The 19,598-nt window shown below is 52.3% G+C and overlaps 1 protein-coding gene across 4 annotated transcripts in view; it reads right to left on the bottom strand.

Annotated features, from left to right (window-relative positions):
• Positions 1 to 19,092, bottom strand: part of TRAF5 (TNF receptor associated factor 5) — a 39,215-nt gene extending 20,123 nt beyond the window's left edge. For 2 of the 4 annotated variants that reach the window (XM_031438619.2, XM_031438621.2), the window contains exon 1: positions 18,988 to 19,092. The gene's annotated coding sequence lies outside the window, so the exon portion shown is untranslated. Of the gene's footprint in view, positions 1 to 112; positions 3,664 to 18,987 lie in introns of those variants that run through there. The other 2 variants (XM_064477164.1, XM_064477163.1) reach the window with 1 other exon arrangement.
• Positions 19,093 to 19,598: the final 506 nt, after the last annotated feature.

Here is a 19,598-nt window from a genome sequence, read left to right as displayed (position 1 = left end):
CCTCGTTCATTCTTCAATCTCTGGTCTTGTCAAATATTTGTTTTTACGTAATCAAGGTCTTATCTCATTAGATTAAAAAAAAAGCACTTATGTTCTGCTATACAATACTGACTTGAGATGTTTCAGGGCGGTGTTCTACAGAAACCAAGCAGAGAGGTCTCCCAGGGCAAGGTCTGCCCCCTTCCTCTGAAGCTTCTTTAGGCCTGTGACTCAGCTCTGAAAATGGAATCAATGCATAGTCTTCACTGACATTAGAGAGTCTTAATAATAGAACTATAAAAGCGAATGTTTCTTTGTCTAACAAATACATTTCTCTAACCAATTCAGCATTTCCAGCTTGTACTCTGTCATTCCCAGGCACTTATTTAGTGGAAATGAGTAACAGCTCCATTATATTAAAATCTTTCCCCTCTGGGAATAATAGCTTATGTAACAGGAACAACAAAAGCTTTCAGTTCTTATAAATAAGAAAAAAAATCATCAAAATTACCATCAGAGCTTGTATCTCTCCTTACTGCATTAAACAGTGCCTTACTCCTGCCGTTGGTGGAATTACAATGGTCCTCCCACTGAAGAATTATTAACTCAAACCAAAAAACACAACAGAAAATCATATCCCATCTGCTCCTAAGAACGCTCATTGAGTTTTTTTCCTAAAAATGCCACTTTTAAGCCTCACAAATTGATGCATTTTTTCCCCAAGAGTTTTCTAGAAATTCCAAAGAAAAGCTGTAAAGTCACGATTTAAATTACTTCCTTTCTTCTCCCCTCTCTTCGTCCCTCCCTCCCTTCCTTCCTTTCTTTCTCTGAGCAGCTTTGTCATGAGCTTTAATATCTGGTAGATGTCGGCCCTCAACCCAGCCCCACTTTCTTTACTTACAGTATTTCTTCTGATTCATTTTGGGGGAACATAGAATAAAGAATCTAACATTCTGAAGCAGCATGAGTTTGGCTTTTAGTTACAATAAAAAAGACACATATCTAGCAGAATTCAGTCTCAGGTTTAACAAAAAAGGAAGGTTCTGGTCTGTCCACACTATTTCCACAGCCCCTCAACATCTTGTTTAGATTAATAAAGGCTTGGAAAATTCAGGAATGCTTTTATTATGTTCTACAACATAAGACCTAAGCCCAGGAACAGTCTCCAAGGTTTTCAAGCTCTGATTCTTGGGAGCTACCGGTGATCACAGATCAAATCTCAGAGTGAAATGGGCACGGGGCCAGAGACCTGGGCTCCACCTCTGCTCTGCCACTCACCAGGTGTGACACCGTGGGAAGACGCCCCCACAACTCCTAGTCTGCTCATCCCTGCACAGACTCAACATGGACAGGTCCTGGGTTGGGTCCTGAGGATGCAGAGACCTGTGACAACACGTTTGCCCTTGCGGGACTCCAAGTGGAGCAGAGGAAATCAGACAAGGGGAGGATACACCACAATACCCTGGTGGCAAGTACCACGAGGAGAGATTTAAACAAATTGCAGGAGCCCAGAGGAGGGGAACTTACACTTTTGGAGGTGTCTGTGCTGATTCCACAGAGAAGAAAATATCTCTGCTGATCGTGAAGGAGGAAGTGTTTTCTAGATGAAGGTGATAAAACAGTTTCCCAGAAGGTATCATAAAGTTCTGGAACAGTTAGTGATTAACTGTAGCTGAAGTGGAATTAGGGGAACAGGCCAGTCATCCACCTGTTTGCTCTCAGATTCCGCTCCCTCTCTGCCTCTGCCCTGGTCTGGGTCATGAGGTGGGATGAGGGGGGACCTCCCCCTGAAACTCTGTTTCCAGGGTTCCCCAGCTTCTAGTTTGGCTCAGCCAGAGAGAGAGACACCGGCAGGAGACTGCAGGGTGGGAGGAGGGGAGAAGTGGACCCTTCCTCCCTCACCCCTCGGTGGTGGGCATTATCTCAACAGTGCCTGCTCCTCCACGGCTTTCATCACCACCAGGGGCCCCTCTCTCTCTGGACTAGTTCCCACCAGGCAGGTCCCCAGCTCCCCCGCTCTGAAACACCATCTCCTCTCTTCGTCCCTTCAGCTCTAGAGGGGGCGGGTAGCTTCCTGCTACAAGTGATCTTGGACTTGCCTCACTCTGAGTCTCTGGTTTGGCTTCCCAGTTTTGCCATCAACTATGTAGCTGATTCCTGTGTAACTCAACTCCTTGCCGGGATCAGCTAAACAGGTCTCTGTGAAATACGTGTAGGGGGTCGGGGAGCTCATCGCGAAGAGCCCTGAGTGTCAGGCATCGTCAGGAAGCCCAGTTTTGATCTTTTTAGGGATGATGGACAGAGAGGACAGGCCCATGCGGGGAGTTGAGGGGAAGAGGCTATTACAACAGACCAAAGGAGGGTGATGGCAGTTGATCTAAGGTGGTGGCACAGAGAAGCCATGCTTGTGAGGCATGTCTGAGAGAAAATGCATAGATTTAGAAATGGGTTCCATGGAAGGGCTGAGACAACAGTGGAGGCTGACTCCCAGGCTCCAGTCTGGAAGACTGAGTAAATGATGGCACCAGTGGAAGAGGATGAAGGAGAGAAGCAAGGAGAGCAAAGGATGCGGGGAGGAGACATACCCAAGCTGGGGGCCTTAGGGACAGTCTTAGGGGAATGGGGGTGAGTAGACCAGCTGACATCTAACATCTCTTCCGGAATAAATTATATGATTCCGAGCAATGGCCACATTTCTTTTGTGGTATCAATAATGGTTATAAAACTGCCTAGGGCATTAATTTTTTTTTTTTTACACTTTGCAAGTAATTTGGTTGTCATCTTAGTGACTTGACATGCTAGGTTTAGATTTACATCAGGAACATAAGATCTGGAGAGAGAAGACGTCCCAGAGAGACAGCAGTGGGTGAGCTCCTTGAAGCTAGTACTGAAGTCGGCCGTCTGGGCCTTCCCACTCACACCCACTGCCACAGCTCAGCCCCGTGTTGCTCCTTCCTATCTGGGATTTAATCTGTGCTGCTTCCCCCAAGGAACCCCCATTCAGCCTGTGTGACCCTCCACCCTCTACTAGGTCTGAGAGCCCTCCTGCTAACGGCTGGGTAACAGCAATTCTTAGGGTCCAGGGGCTGATGTTAAACATATGCGTGCCTGCAGGGAGGGGTGGGGCGGAGACTGAAGACAGCAGGAGAGGCCTGTGGCCCTTCCCAAGGCTCTGTGTAAGGGAGGGGACTGAGAGTCGAGAGAATGCTTTCTCTGGTGGTGAAACTTACAGAGCCCAGGTGAGAAGGTGGGGGCACAAAGGCTGGTCAGGTCCCCCAGGGTGGTCCTTGAGCCATGGAAACCCGATAGGCAACACCATACCAGCCCAGGAAGCTCCCAGTCATAGGACGGGCTGCTGAAAGGCGAGCTGCCCCCGTTTCTCGGCTCTGTTCAGGCCTTGCCAGGAGCTTAAGGAGTCAACTCCCCGAGGCTTGCTTTCAGCCACAGAGGCCAGGTGCAAATACATTACTCCCCAAACCCACCCAAGACCCAGGGACGGGTCCCGGGCTTAAGTTAAAGGTGGGGAGATGGTGGTTAGTGATGAGGAAAAATTAAAATGTGAACTCTCAAGAGGCAGGGACTCGGGAAGATGCTGGAATCTGTGCCTTGGGCAGTGTTCCAGAAGAGAATGGCCCTGGCCCGGACAGCCAGATGATCACCTCCTGAAGGAAGGCGGTTCCCTTTCTCAGAGTCACATCTGGCTCTTGAATTCTGAGATGCTGCTTTTCCACAAAGAATAGTTACTACCAGGAAAATTAAAAATTAAACAGAAGAAGGAAAAGAAGACGAAGAGGAGGAGGAGGCGGCGGCAGCAGAAGAGGAAGAAGGAGAAAGGCCCTCTGTCTAGTCCATCCCCGCACGGCGCGGAGAGCAGTGGGACAGCCCAGAAAGCTCCTTCCTCTGAAGGCGCCGACCCTCGAGACAAGGGCTAGGGCTCAGCTCCGACCCATGATCTTCTCTTCCTCCCCGCTGTTCCCACAGCCTCACACAATAACAGAACCACGGCGTGACCTCCAGGACAGACTGGTTTTATTTTCATTACCCTTTAACCACACAGGTTAGACAAAGAGGAAAGGCCTCGGAGAAACGCAGGCATAACGAGGCCATTTTCCGTCAGGCCTAACATGACGGAGAGGCCTCGTGGGGACCATGTGACCCCAGAACAGCCAGATGACGTGTGACAGCACATCCCATCCATGGGATGACTGGCTTTGGTGCTGCAGAGGCAGAAGGAGGATGTCTGTTTTTTTCCTTGTACTTTCACAAAAGATCTTCTGGGACACGGGATGAAGGATGATGGGGGCATGCTTTTAATTCCTTTGAAGAGAAGTGTGATTTCTCTCCAAGTTGTCAGGAAACCTGCAGTTCCTCATTTTCTGGGAGTGCAGCAAAGCACTGCGGGTGGAGAGGAGGCGGGTTGGGGGCTGAGGGCATCCATCCGCCGCGTGGGCTGTGGCTGTTCCTGCCTTAAAGTCAGTCTCACACAGGGAGGCCTTGAAGGGAACTCTCTCTCCTGCTCAGAACCATCCAGAGCCCACCCAGCTCCAGGTGATGCCACAGGAGACCGCTGAGATCTACTCTCCGAACTTAGAGCAAGAGGAAAAAAACAACGGCTGCTGAACTTCCCACGCAAGAGCTTCCTCTGCAAGAAGCTCTGACGCCAGTCCTCTCTGCTTCAGCTCCAACTCCCTCGCAGGCCCCACTGCTGTCCGAGGCAGGCTCCTCGAGCTGCTCGAGGGAGGGCTGTCCCCATTAGCCTCCAGCAACCTCTACAGCCAACCCCGGGCCCGGCACGGAGGGCTCCATCAATGTTTAGTACGTAAGAGGGGAAACTGAGGATGAATGCAAGGCCTCAGTGGAGAAGGGCTGTTGGAAGGAAGGCACAAAGACAACTGAGGAAAATCTGGACGAGGCAGACAGAGGGCAAGGGGATGATATGAAAAGATGGGGACTGGACACAGGTCAGGATTACACTTGCTGAGGCCAAGCTCAGAGCCAGCTAACTTACATGCAGCCCTATGAGGTACACATTATTATACCTGTTTTTCAAATGAGGCATCTTGGAGAGGTCCTACGGCCAGGAAGCAGTGGAGGCCCTCGGGGGATAAGGAAGAGCTGGAGTTCCTCCCCGAGTCACCAAGGTCAGCCAAGAAGCCACTACCTCTGTGGACGCTGGGTGGACCTGCCTGGACTCAGATCATGGTTCTATCCTGGGGGTCCACAGGCCTGACACTTGAGCAAATTATAATTTTACCAGAACCAGCCATGCCCACTCATTTACATATCATCTGTGGTCAGTTCTGCACTGTCAGGGCAGCTGAATGATTGTGCCACAGACCACATGGTCCACAAAGCCCAAACTATTCATTATCTGGTTCTTTACAGGAAAAGTGTGCTGGCCCCTCCCCCACATGCCTGAAGCACTTATGATGGTGATACACAGTGGAGGTACCAGGGTGGTGGTGATGGTGGTTGTTATTGTTATTATTATTATTATTATTATTATTATTATTATTATTATTATTATTATCATTATTATTATTAAACATTTGCCCCAGAGCCCCTCCACTCTGAAAATAACCTGTTGCCTAACATGCCAGGCACTGTATCTGGCTCTGGGGCCAGAGAGGGACCAAACAGAGATGGTCCAAGCCTGCTCGTGTGTGGCTTACAACCTAAAGGAGGAGACAAGGGAGTAACAAAGGGGGTAATTACAGATTGCGATCAGCTCTTTGAAGAAAATAAGGAGGATGTTGAGACCAAGAAACCAAGGCAGCCACTGTAGCCTGGAAGGCCTCATGGAGGAGGCAGGCCTTGGGCAGCCTTCTGGAGGATGAGAAGGAGCAAGTGCGGGGAATGGCAGGAAGGACATCCCAGCAGGAGGGACAGCATGGGCAGTGGTCAGTTCTGGGAAAGGACTTGCCATGTCTGAGGAACAGAAAGGAGGCCAGTGCTGCCCAAGTGTCGGGGACAAAAGGAAGAGCAGAAGGAGGTGGGGCAGAAGCCAGATCACACAGGCCTGGGGGCCCCCAGGGAGGAGTTAGGGTTTATTCTAAGAGCAGAACAATGGGAAGCAGCATGAGTGTTTTAAGGAGCCAAGGGCAGTGTCTACCTTGGCATCTAAAGCCCACCCTGGATGCTGAGTGCAGAGTGGACTGTGGGGCCTGGGGGCAGCGGGGGGAGCAGCGAAGAGGCAGAGATGCTGCAGCAGCTGGGGAGAGACAGTGCCGGCCTGGCTTATGGTGGTGGTGGGCGAGGAAATGGAGCAGACTGGGGCGATTTAGGATATATTTTCACAATAGGATCAAGAGGACTTGGTGACTAAATATGAGGCTTGACAGCAGGAAGGAACTGAGGCTGACTCCAGGATTTGGGGCCCGACACCGGGGAAGAGGTGGTGCTGTTCACTGAGATGGGAAAAGTGAGGTCCAAGGGAGGGAGGTCAGGAGTGGGACCACAGGGAGAAGGCCTGATCCCTTTTCCAAAGACAGCCCTTCAAGTGAGAAGGCAGCTACCTCGGCCCCTGAGACTGGTCCAAATGCTCCCAGTTCCCTCCTATGTTCTTTTCACGCTTCCATATGTTTTCTCACTCACTTGTTCGCTGGGCATGGACTTCACTTTTCCTATAACCTCGTATTCCTACCCCTGTGCCGTTGCCCAGACCCAGAAGTGAAAGTGATGAGTAGTCGGTCTGAAGACAGAGTTGAGTCCTGTGAGCCCCACCACCCACCCTCCATGTCTCCCACGGTCCCCTCCCCTACAGACACTACTCCTATTAAGGTCTTAGTAACGGTGCAGGCAGGCACAGCACATTGCTGTCTCTCTTCCCGGTGCACGCACCAGACTGTATCTATTTCCATGGTTTTCCAGATACCTCCCCTCCCCCACACAAGGCACTGCGCCCCCTCTCCTGGGGCCCTTAACTGAGCTAACTGCTCTTTCTGTACCTTGAGCTGCCTTTCTGTTGCCGTTTTTCTCATTTCTCTATTTTATTCTCCAAACACATTTTCCTTCCCATTTCACCCAATGTATTATTTTGAATTCATGGTTACATTGGACAATCTCCCACAAGACATTCTGTCAGTCAGTCTGTCACTTCTGTAAATCATTCCTTTGCTGAGAAGTTGCTCCATGCAGACACTGATGGGGAAACAGAAATGCAGTGCGGTGGGTCTGGACCTCACACCTCTACCCCACCCCCTCCCACGCCATCACCCACCCTGCAGTCCCCAACCTCAGCCCAGTAACACCAGCCTCTCTCTCCCCTCCCTCGACTTCCACTCCTGACTTCAGAGTAGGGCCTTCAGACCTGGGTCCCTCGTCAGATCCCACTGGCAGCTCGCTGCAGCCTTCCCTCCTCCCCCGAGTCCATCTGCACTCTGCCCTTGAACAAGCTGGGGGCCCAAATCATCTGACTGTTGGGGTGTGAAGTGAGCCCCTACATAGTTTGGAAAAGCATATTCTATTCATGTGATGATCTAAGCTATAATCATATAATTACTCTCTCCTAAATCACTGCTCCCTTGCACTTTATGTGGCATTTGACACTTCCTTTTGGAAACTCCAAGATCCCTCAGCCCCAGGGACACTGTACTTTTTGGTTCTCCTGTAACCCCTAACCACACCTCTAGGAGGCTCCTGGCAAGGCCCCCTGAAGCTGGGTCAGCCCTCTACCCTTGATTCTTGCCAAAATTCCCACCTCTCCTCCCGTGAAAGTCTCCCTCACCCCCAGCCAGACCGTATTTCCGAGTGTGGGCGGGGATCCCCACTTCATCCTATCACGGGGCTACCATCTCAGATTCAGTCTCTCCCCCTTCCCCTCTTCCTGACCATCCTTTTTCTCCACAGACAGGCAGACAAAGAACAGGCTCTCAGAAAGTGATGGAGACTTCAGCATCCTCTCAAGCAACAGCCAGCGGACCACAGTTCAGATCTAGCTTGGAACTCAGAAGCATGTTTAAGTGAGGACTGGGGCTCAGCCCCACCCTCCATGGCCTAAGGGTGCTCCAAGGAAAGGGGAGAGAGTGGAGTCCGCCCTAGACAGGCTACAGAACAGACGTGCCAAGGAGGAGCCAGAAACTGTGGCTTGACCTTTTGATGACTTCTAGCTCCCAAAGGCCAACATCATTCTGGCTGTGCCTCATCTGCCCACAAAGTTCACACACAGCTGCCGCTGGGTTAGGTTCCCATCTCCAAAGCTGCCCACAGACGTGTGACGTACTGTCAACTGCCAACCGTCCCCCAAGCTGGGAGAGTCTGTGGCTGGGGCATGAGTTGACGTCCCAAGAGAGGGAGATAGGCATTCCCCTCCTGGCCAGTGGCGAGGCCAGCTTGGGCCGAGGCCAGGGGAGGAAGCAGGTGGGACCAAAGGCAGCCCTCCAATCCCAGCCCTCGGGGGAGAAGCTTCCCAGGCCCCCCCTCCACTGCAGACCCCCAGCCCACACGTGGGCTCGAGTCCAGCTCCCAGAACGCTGTAGCCTTGTAGCCCCTCAGTTCAACGCTTGACACCGGGCTGTTGGGTCCTATGTGCCTGATGAGGATGACAGGGGAGGGCAAGCGGGTGGGGAGCCCGGGAGGGGGACCCAGAGGAAGAAGACAGAATCTGCATGGCTTCTGCCCAACAACTGAGCCAGTCAGCTGTGCAAGGACTTAAGGGATCAGCCAGCCAAATGTTTCCCAGTTTTTTAAACACAGTGAATCTTAGTAAACCAAATCTCATGAAGAAACATCAGCAAATAAATGACTGTATAAAGAAACCATTCTGGTTAAGCAAGGCCTGTTGGGTTTCCTACAATCCACATCCCTCAGGCAGCTCTTCTGGGTACCCTTGGGGGTTCCACAGTCTGATTTTTTCAAGTTGATAATCATACCTTCCTTGCGTATACTAGAAATTTGCAACTTGTACTTTCACATGTAACATCACACTCAGTCCTCACATTAACCCCACGGGACTATCATGGTCATGTTTCCAATGAAGTACGTGAGGCCCCACGTTGTCAAGTCCCTAGGCCCCAAATGACACAGCTAACACATGTTGGGGCAGGAATTTGAATCTAGGCTTTCTGGCTCCAAATCCAGTGCCCTTGGCTCTGTGTCTTGGCTGGAAAAAAAGGTCTTGATGAGGGGCAGTACAGTCCAATGGTTAGAGACCAGCTCTGGAACCAGGCCACTGGGGCTCAGTCTCTTCTGCCATTCACTTCCCTGTGTCACCTTTTCCTCATCTAGACAATGGGACAATGATTATAGCATCTGTCTCTGAAGCTCAGAGTTAAGAGTAAACATGATGAGCCACATAATTACTAGCACACAGTGTCTGGCACAAAAATAAGCACTTAATATCCATGCTGGCCCATTCTTCACTCCTGGCCAGCATTTATTCAGTGCTTGCTGCATGCAGAGGTTCTGAACCGCATTCTGTTGTAGGAGAGGGTACAGTGGGACAGGACCTCAAGCTCCTGTTTCCACTGGGGAGTATGCCCGGGCACAAAGCACAGTGACAGTTTCCCCAGGGGTTGAGTCCCTGGATGCTCTGCTAAGAATGTGCCCTGGAGCATGATGAAAATGCTGGCTTGGACAACTTACCCCAGAGAAGCAGACCTGTTTTAGGAGCCTAGCTGTTACAATAGTTTAGGGTACCCTAATTAATATATTTCAGAATCAGGATCTCTCAGTAGTAGCTAGAAGTCTGCTTTTTTAACAAGTTCCCAGGCTCAACTGTACAGACTGTCACAGTGTGAGATGTGCCGAGCTGGACCACCATGCCAGCTTCCGGGTCCCCTTCTCCTCCCTGGCCCCTCCTCACTGCCCCACCCCTCAGGCACCCAGGCTGGTGCTGGATCCCTTCCCTCTTCTGCCTACACTGGTGCTCTTGGTGAGCCCATCTTGGCTCCTGCCTTAGATGCCATCTAAGGCTGACAATGTCCCGGTGTCTATCTGCAGCCTGGACCTCCACCCTGAACGGGAGTCATCCTGACTGCCTAGTCCATAGCACCGTGTTTGTTCACTAAGCATCTCAAACATAACACATCCAGCCCCGTCCAACCTGCTCCTCCTACTGCCTTCCACTACCTCAATAAAACGGTACCACCAATCATCTGTCTCCCTGCCAGAATCATCCTGTTCCTTGAACCAAAAACTCATCCTTGGCTCCTCTTACTCTCTATCCCACAACACCAAATCCTATTGGCTCTTCCTCCAAACATATCTAACTTCTTGTCATACTTTCAGCATAACCACCCCAGTCTAAGCCACCACCATCTCCCCAGTGGTTGCAGCCCTTGTCTCCGAGTGGGTCTCCCCCTCTGCTCTGACCTTTTACAACCTGTTCACAACCCAGCAGTCAGACTGAGCCTTTTAAAAACAGAAGTCAGATATGTCACTCCTCTGTCCCAATGACCCCACCTCACTCAGGGTAAAAGCCAGTGTCCTTAGAGTCCTGTGAGCTGGCCTCCATTCTCTGACCCCACTTCCCAGTGCTGTCCTCCTGTTCACACACTCCAGCCACACCAGCCTTGCTTTTCCTTGACGGGTAGAAGAGCCTTCTGCTTGCTGGCCCCCTGCCTGGAATGCTCTCCCCCTGACTCCTGAAGCTGGTTCCTCACCCAGGAATGTGCTCAAATGTTACCTCACAGGTGAGGCCTCCGCTGACCCACGTGGAATCACGACATCCCTGGTGACCCCATCGCCCGCTGCATTTTTCTCCAGAGCACTGGTTATCACATGGGACGGTCTATGCTCACTTCTTTACTGTCTGTCTCCCTGCCAGAATACAAGAGGGCAGGAGTGCTTCTTTGGTTTACTGAGATACCAATACTGAGACACTTAGAACTGGGCATGGGAGAGGCACTCAGTAAACAGACGGAAAGACTGAACAGTAGCCTTGTAGTTTCTGCAGAAAGTAGGACAGCCCCTCTCCCTCTGAGTGCTTCCCAGTGCCTGACACTTCATCTCCACCAATTCTGAGTCTGGAAATTCTGCCCATCCCAGCTAGGGAAGGCAAAGCTGGCTAACGCTGGCTGACTTGGGGCGGGAGGCGGGGGTGGGGGATAGTCCGTGTAAGGAGGGGGAGGGCCCAGCCATATGGGGCTGGAAGGGTGGAGACTGAACAGTGCTCCTTATCCTCCCGACATGGATGGGCCCCTGAGTGAGGTGTCCAGCCCCTGAATGGGCAGCCAGGCACCTGGCAAGGAGAGAAAATGCTGAGAAGGATTTTTAAAGGTAGACGGGCCAACGATTCAATTCAATCAACAAGTGTGGGCCCCTGGTTGAGGTGCCTCGGGAGGTACCAGAGACATAAAATCACACTTGCCAGAGTCCCCTTTCCGGAGACTTGGTCACGTGAACGGGCACTAGAGTTCTGGGCCAGGCTTCCCTTTCAATTCACTCTTGTTTTCGTGTCTGTTTCAAACCTTTCTCTCCTCCACAAACCTTGACCATGCCCCCAGGTTCCCCAGGAAACTTCACTTCCTACCGCACAGATCAAAACGGAAGTGTTCAGACCAGGGCTACCTCCACTTCCTGCCACCAGGACTGCACGGCGTCCTGTCTGGGCCCTGCTCTGCCCTCTCCCCCCAAGGCATCGCAGAGGTGGCCTCTGAACCAGACCAGGCTCGCCCACCTGCCCTGGACTCCCACCTCCTGGGGTGTCTCTCCCTCTCAGCAGGCTCCTTCCATCCGCACTCACGCAATCACAAGTCTCTCCCAAGATGAAAGCAGCCCAAACAATTCTCACTGTCATATTTCTCTGAGATGCAAGCCATCCCTCCTCTCTCAGCTAAACTTCTGCGCCCACCCTCACCCTCACAGAGTGGACTGACTGTCTCCACTGGCCTCTCTTCAATCCAACCCTCAGCCCCCTCAGGCCTGGCTCACACCCCCACCAAGCCACCCAAACTGCTCTTACCCAGGGCCTGGGGAATTCTGGGTCACCTAAGCCAATGGTCAATTTCCAGTCTTCATCTTACCTGGCTTCACAGCAACATCTGACATTAGGGACCCCCAACTCCTACCCCTATCCCAAACACACACTTTAAAACACTCTGTCCCTTTAGCTTTCCTCAAACCACACTGTCCTGACATCAAAGATCACATACGAACTAACAGCTCTCCAGTGTCTCTCTCCACTGTGTCTGGACACACCTGTGTTACTGCCGACCTAGCGTTTCAAAGCCAACTTTGACAACCGGAGAGCAAAGGGAGACCAGCCTTCGGGCGAAGGCTAGAAGGAAAGAAGTTTCCTCCATTCATATGAGGAATGGCAAAAAAAAAACAAAACAAAACCCAGAGAGGCTGCAGAATGAAGGGTGGCGGGAGATAACCTGGAGAAGATTGCAGGACCATGGTAGTGTTTATGGGTTTGGAACTGTGAGAGTAATGGGAGGCTGTGGAAAGACTGTGTAAGTGATAACACTTTGGCTTTTTCAAAGGCCAGTCAGGCTGCTGTGTGAAGGATGCTCTGCAGGAGTGAGAGGGTGAGGGAGGACCAGTCATAGGAGCAGAGATGAGGTGGATCAGTTATAGGAGGACAGATGAGGGAGGAGCAGCTACAGAAGGGAAGACCCGTTACAGGAGACTGTTGCAGAGGCCCAGGGGAGAGGGGATGGTGGCTGGAATCGGGGGTTGGTTGTAGGGGAGGAGAGAAGGTGTTGCCAGGAATGACACCAGTTGTCTGGTGATGACAGCAAGATAAAAAGTGGCCCTTCACTGACAGGGAGCTCTGGAGACAGAGCACCTTAGCAGAGGGGAGGACCGCTGGAAGCTTGTGCCCGGTCTCCTCTGGACTTTGTCCCACTTTGCCTTTTCCCTTTGCTGAGTTTGCTTTGCATCCGTTCACTGTGATAAATCTTAGCTGTATTGACTGCATGCTGAATTCTATGAGTTCTCCTAGCAGGTCACTGAACCTGAGCACGCTTGTAGGGACCAGCAGCCTTCCCGACAAGAAATGGATTTTGAGTTTTCTTTGAAAAGAGTGAGAGGGGCATGGATTAGTAGATTAAAACAAGAGGCATCTTAGGCACAAGAAAAGATGTGAAGAAAATTAGGAATAGATAAGTCAGGTGTTTGACATGGCCTAAACAGAGCTGGCACTGAGAAAACACAGCATTACACTTGTGAGGAGGAAGAGGTGGGGGCTGGAGAAGTCACACTTGCTAGAAAGACCCAGTGGCCGGGAACCACTAAAGTCATATGTACAGAGTTGTTAGTATCACAGAAGGATTGAAGGAACTTAGCGTCTGGACATCCAAAATAAATTCATGACACCGAACTTTTTGAGGTAGGTCTGTGGGAGTGCTGTTGAGAAGCTGAAACAATATCCCAAATTATTAGGTTTTTTTTTTTTTAATAAAAACCACCTCCACATCAATCTGAGCTAGAATAATCTACTTCCCATTCAGTAAGAGGAACTTCCTTTCATTCCTTCCTTTATCCCTTAGAAATGCCTTTGCCCATGGTCCAGCATTCCTTCCCTCTGGTCTGCCTTTCCTCACTTTTTACAAGGGCTTCCTGGGATAGTCCGTCCCAGCAGCTTAATCACTTCTTTTATTCTGCATCTCCTCAGCACTGAAGCCTTCACTTTATATTACATTATTTTGCCTTTAACCCAGGGAAGCGTGGTTTTCCTAGGGTGTATCAGAGGTCTCAGCCCAGCCTCTTCCTCAGAGTCCCAATATCCTGAAGGCAGAAGAGGGACTTTCATGACCTGCTCAGCTTAACCTCATCTACCTGCCTCCATCCTCCAGCATCAAGGATCCCTTTAACGGAGGCTCAGGACACAGCCTGGCTGTTCCGAGTCATTCCTCATTCTGCTGACTTCATAGTTGGTCCCCACTGAAGTAACCACCCTGCTCCTGGTAACCAAGCCAATGCCTGTATTCCCCTCCCCTGCTGGGTCCCTCACCTGCCTCCCTGCCCAGCACTGTTATTCCTCCAAGGCTGCACTGCTTTGCCCACAAATCCTTCTAAAAGACTGGAAACCTGCCCCTGAAATCCTCCCTCTGGGGCTGGGCCTCCTTTATCCGATGCTGCCAGCCCCCCTCCCTGTCCTTTGCCTGCAGAGAGCCCAGCCCAGCATATCTGCACTGTGTCCCGCCCCATCCCAGTTCACCGACCCTGCCCCTGAGGTCAGCCTGGTCTAGAGATTGCAAAGCAGCAGCAATAGACTTGTTTAAATGATGGTCCACACTGCTATGTGGCAGTTCTTGTGCTTGTCTGTTTTTTACTTAAATTCGAATGCCTTTAGGCTAGACACACATTTTCTACCTCCCCAGAGACCCCACAACTCCCTATGCTGTCAAACATGGAAGAAGAAAACCAGCTTTATTGAACACCTGCCAGACACTAGGCTCTGTGTATATACTGGCTCATTTAATCCTTCCAGCAACCCCAAGGGGGTGACATTACTATCTCTGTTTACCGGTGGGAATACAGAAGCTCAAGGAAGATGGGCAACTTGCCTAAATCATACAACAACAGCCAGCAAGTCATAAACCCAGATTTGAGCACAATCTGCCAGATTCTAAAGTCAACACTGCTTCCACTATGCCGTTAGTGGAAGGAGGAGGTCTTGATTAGACCATGCATTAAGGAGGCCCCTCTGCAACAGTGTGGAAAAGAAAACAGAAGGGCAGGAAAGCGAGTGCGTGGACAGTTCAGGCAGTACAGGAAACAGGTCCAGCAGACAGGAACTCATGCGGCTGCCCTGAGAATAGACAGTAGGTCAGGACTGGCTGGGGAGAGTCAGGACAGAGGTGGCTGAGGGACAGCAGTGATCTCCGCAAGGGTCAGGGACAATGTGGAGGGAGAGGCGGCTTGGGATGAGTGTCTAAGGGGATCCTGAAACATCACAGTGAAGATCTTGTGTATCACAAATCAAACTGGCCAAGAAGAGAGCTGGGTGAGAGATGGAGACTTGACTGGCCTTTCTTTAAGAGCATTGGGTAACCCTGGGTGCACAGGGCAGCTCCAGGGAGAGGAGTGCAGGGAACAGCAAGCCGGCCTAAAGACACTGCCTCGGCCCCACTCTGGCACTTGCAGGGCAGGAGGAGGACAAGAAGCTTGAGGTCAAGGAAGGGAATGTCAGTGGGGACAGTGTGGCACCCTCCAAGGAGACGGGCAACAGCTGCAGAGTGGCTGGCGACTGAGGATTACCAGGCCCTGGAGGCCTGCAAAGGGCTATCTGAGCCGCAGAGCAGGTGCACTGCGCTGACTGAGGAAGACAGCGCCAAGTGCAAGGGAAAACCAGAAGCTGGCAGTGACAGGGAGAGGCAAGAGGCCAGTGTGGGTGTGTAGGTGGAGAAGGTGCCCTCCTGTAAGTCAGGAGAGCACCTTTTCCTTGAGAGAAAAAAATCTGTAGGGGAAATTCCAGGGATGCTCCGAATTGGTGAGGAGGGAGGCTGATGGCGGGTGCATCTGCTGGAAGGAAGTGAAATGGGTCCCGCAAACACCCCCTCCCCCAGGGGCGCTCACTGGGCTCCTCTGTTAACACTGGGACCACATAAGGTGCATGGACACTTGGATGCGCATTGCTGCCGCTGCAGCGCGGTCTAAGCCTGCATCATCACCTGCCTCAGAATGTGCTCATCACGGTCACTGCAAATGGACTTTGAATTTTTCTGTGAGGTGAGTATTTTCGCTTTTATTTTCTCCCTGGCCCTCCAGCCCACTTCCGCACAAGGCTTGCCAGGGGCCTCTAGGGGAACACCTCTGTCTGACTCTCCAAATAAAGCTTTGCTCTGGGCAAAGCAACAAACTCACTGGGGCCTGATTCTGGCCACAGCAGCCCTGGTGACAGCTTCTGCCCTGCAGCTGGTGACCCCTCTGACCCCAACACACACATACAGAGACCTACCCCACTACACTTTGCTAGGGTGACAACTGCCCCAGAGGAACCTCAGAAAAAGCCGCCACCTGGACAGGAAGAGTTGTTCAGAGACTGGGTCTGCCGCTGCGTGCCTTCCCCCTGGGCTACCAGCTCTTATTAAAGACCCCCCTTCGGTGACAGAGGTGTCAGGCAGACTTTGATGAATGCTTTTCTGGTTCCCTCCCCCTCAAGCCCTGAATCCTGGCTTCCTCTAGCCAGAATACTATGAAAGGAGCACATAGATTGGAATCAGAAGACTTGGACTGGGGTCCTGGCCAGTCCCTATGTGCTGTGAAGTCCGTTAAGTCACTTCTGAGGCCCAGCCTGCAACCAGATAAAATGGAAGTAACAGCACCCACCTTCCCCCACCTCCACCCTCCCTGCTCTCAGGAAGGCAGTGAGAAGTTAATCAAATGAGCTGGGCGATTTGCAAACTGGACGATGCTATTCTGACTTCGGGGGTATAAGCAAGTCTGCTGGCAGCTCAAGCTCTCTCTCCAGAGCCCCACCCAGTACTTGATCCCCAGCCATCAGTCCCTGGCTGCTCAGAGCCCAAGGGAGACAGGGCTCAAATGAATTCAATGCAAACATTTGTTGAGGTCTACATGTGCCAGATCCTAGGATACAAACAAGAACAGACACAAGTCTTGCCCTGGGTCTGCCCAGCTGGGTAAAATTCACAGGCTGGGTGTCTGTTCATGCAGCAGCCAGGACAGAGTCTCCAGGAGAACTTGCTCCACGTTGCTGGGAACTGACCATATGGGCATCATTAGTCTTCGTCCCCTTGACAACCCTCAGATTGAAGAGGTGGGCGCATTTAGCTCTCTGAGGAACCAGGGTGAGGGGCCTGAAGCAGAGGGGCCAGAGACCTTGGAGACCCAGGCCCGGCCCAGCAGTGGAAGCTGAAGGGTTGTGTCATGCTCAGGGCTTCATCCTCACCATCTGGGAGATGTGACGAATAATCCTTCTTTGGCCTGACTCACAAGGGTATCACGGGGCACAAAGTGAGAACAAAATGACAAGAGTGATGAGAAAATGCTTTGAAAAGGAAAGAGCTTTAAAAACAAGGCATTATTATTTTTTCTTCGGGGTCCTCTCCAGGAAAGCTGAGATAATCGCAGAAGATCTGTTTGTCTAAATGCGGACAAGCCTTTCCCATGGCGAGCCTAGTGGGACTGACTCAGAGGCATCCAGCTCCCTCACTTTGCACAATATCCACTGAAAAATCCTAGTCGCTACAGTTAGTGCTTCCAGTGGGTGGCCCCCCATCACCTTTCCATATTCTTTCCACCACCCTGCCACCCATGGCCAGTGGGGACTCAGGTGATGCTTGCTGACAGGTGGAAACACGGTCTATCCTACCCCACCTCCTGCCACAGACCTTGGCCCAGAGGACCTGAGAAAGTCATCACCTCCAACACCTCCCCTCTGGCAGGACTTTTCATAGGCTGACTCAGACAGGAGACTTTCTCCTACCTCTGTCCATGACCCAGGGAGGGAGATTCCAGTATCTGAGAGCCAACCCATCGCACTGAGTTCAAAACAATAACAAAAACAAACAAAAAAACATTTTCTGCTTCCATCTCACATCTGTCTTTCCTACAGCAATTTCTGCCTCTCTCATTCAAATGAGAGTAGAGTTGGAGGTGGGAGTGAGCAGTTGATAAGGTTTTCATCCAGTCCATCAATTGTGTTAACACCCCTGTCTTCAGCTGTCTGGGTGTAAGGCAGAGCAGGCAGCTGCACTCTGGATTTGAGAGATCCTAATCCAGCCTTTTCCTGCCTAAAATTATCTCTCACACACCCAGAACTGTTCTATTCTCAGAAGCAAGTCAACCAATTTCTTTACATTTTATGTCCTCCAGTGCCCTTTTAAAATGCAAATATCTCTGAAACAAGGAACATATTCCACTGGCCTTACTCCAGTCCTCATCCAGTGTCTCTGCCCAATAAATATTTACTGAATTCAATCGGTTACTAGAGGCTTGTTCTCATAAGACACGGGTCAGAGCCCAGGGCTGTGGAGTGTGGGGTGCACAGGGAGCAGCCTGGACCGGGAGCCACACTGCACTTCACCCGTTTCATCGCTAGCCCAGAGCAACCCTGCGTGCCACAGCGAGCTGAGTTCTGATGAAAGTAAATCTGAAATAGCCAAATATGGAAACTCTGCAGGAGGGGGCAGAACCAGCCGAGAAAGTCGGAGGAGACGCCCAGTGGGGTTAGTAGCAAGAGTATGGCCCCGGGATTCACTGAATATTCTCAGAACTGCCAACACCCTGCCAAGCAGTAGCGGGGGGGGGGGGGGCAATGTGGTGTGGAGAACGCATATTCCACCAATTCTCTGGGTGTCCCTGGGCAACTCATTTCAACCTCTGTGAGTCTTGGTGTCCTCCAAGACCCCTTTGAGCTCCCCTCGGTGTGTGTGTGGGGGGGGAGGGGTGGTACTTCTAAATGAGCGCGCGAAATCGAACAGTTCCTGGAGGTTTTCATTCATTCCAATATTAAAGTTTCATTCCGGAGTGCTCTGGTTGGAAAGTCCTGCAAAAGCGGAGGGAGGGGTTGCCGAAGGGTATGGAGCGGGAGCCAGGGGGTTGCAGAGCGGGGAGCCAGGGGTTTGCAGGGCACGCCTCAAAGTCCTCCCCCATTTGCCCACCCCAACCTGAACCTGGCCCTTGCAGTCCACAGCCGCGCCCTGGAGCCGCTCCCCAGCTCGAGACCCCAGTCCGCACTCTCGCCACACCCCTCCTCTGCTAAGAAAACCCGCTCGCAGCCCCGGAACCCAGCTGCCCCGCCACCCCCGCCACCGCACCCACTCGTCCACATCAGGGGACACCTGCCCCTCAGACATCCCCGACACTGAGTCCAGGCCGCACCGCTCCTGCCCGCCTGGCCACCGTCTCGCGTCCAGCATCCGCGCCCGTCGAGGACTCGCCCCGTGCGACGGGGACTGGAGGCCAGGCCCGGGTCCCCGCAACCCGGCCCGGGGCGTGAGGCAGCGGCTGCGGGGCTTCTATCGCCGCGGCGCTTTCGATTTCACAGTCAACGAGACGAATCGAAAAGCGCTCCTCGGTCCCCTCACTCCAGCCCTACAGCGTGGGGCTCAATCCCCGCGGCGCGGCCGCCCCAGGCGACGACCGGCCGGGACTCACGTGTGGCTCGGTGCGCGAGTGCCGGGCTGGCGCCGGTCAGCGGGCGCGCGGCTCCTCCGGCGAATGGGCGACGGGCGGCGAGGCAGGGGCTCGGCTGTCAGCCCCCGAGCCCCGAGCGCAGAGCGCCGCCCTCCGAGGGAGGACGACGGGCGTGGGGCCCGGGAGGGGCGGGGCTTAAGGCGGGGCCAGGGGAGCGGTCACTGTGAGGGGCTCCGGCCGGCGGGAAGGGCGGACGCACCAGAAGGTGCTGGGCAGGAGGCTGAGAGACTGTTACCCGGCCAGTGAGAAACCTAAACTACCTTCACTAGAATCCTGTGTACCTATAAATAAAAATCATCTCTGATTTCCCTCAAGTGCGTTTTGAACTGTACACATCTTACCCTTCAATCAGGCATATCCAAATTCAGCCAGTCCTTTCATATTTTGATCCAGCAGCCAAAGTCTGAGGTCTGGCTCAAATCTGTCCACCCAGACCTTCCTTCACAGCAGTACAAATTTGCCGGCCCTCCTTGCAGCTGGCCTAGGAATCCCTTGGAGTTGTAAGGCGGGCCATTGTACCAAGTTCTCCCCAAGCATCTCTTAACATCTTCAAAACCTTGTGAAGTAGGCCT

Source organism: Camelus dromedarius, chromosome 21 (assembly GCF_036321535.1).
Source record: "Camelus dromedarius isolate mCamDro1 chromosome 21, mCamDro1.pat, whole genome shotgun sequence".
NCBI classification, from domain to species: domain Eukaryota; kingdom Metazoa; phylum Chordata; class Mammalia; order Artiodactyla; family Camelidae; genus Camelus; species Camelus dromedarius.
The sequence above is the reverse complement of the archived record's forward strand: the minus strand, read 5'-3'. Positions and strand labels throughout refer to the sequence as shown.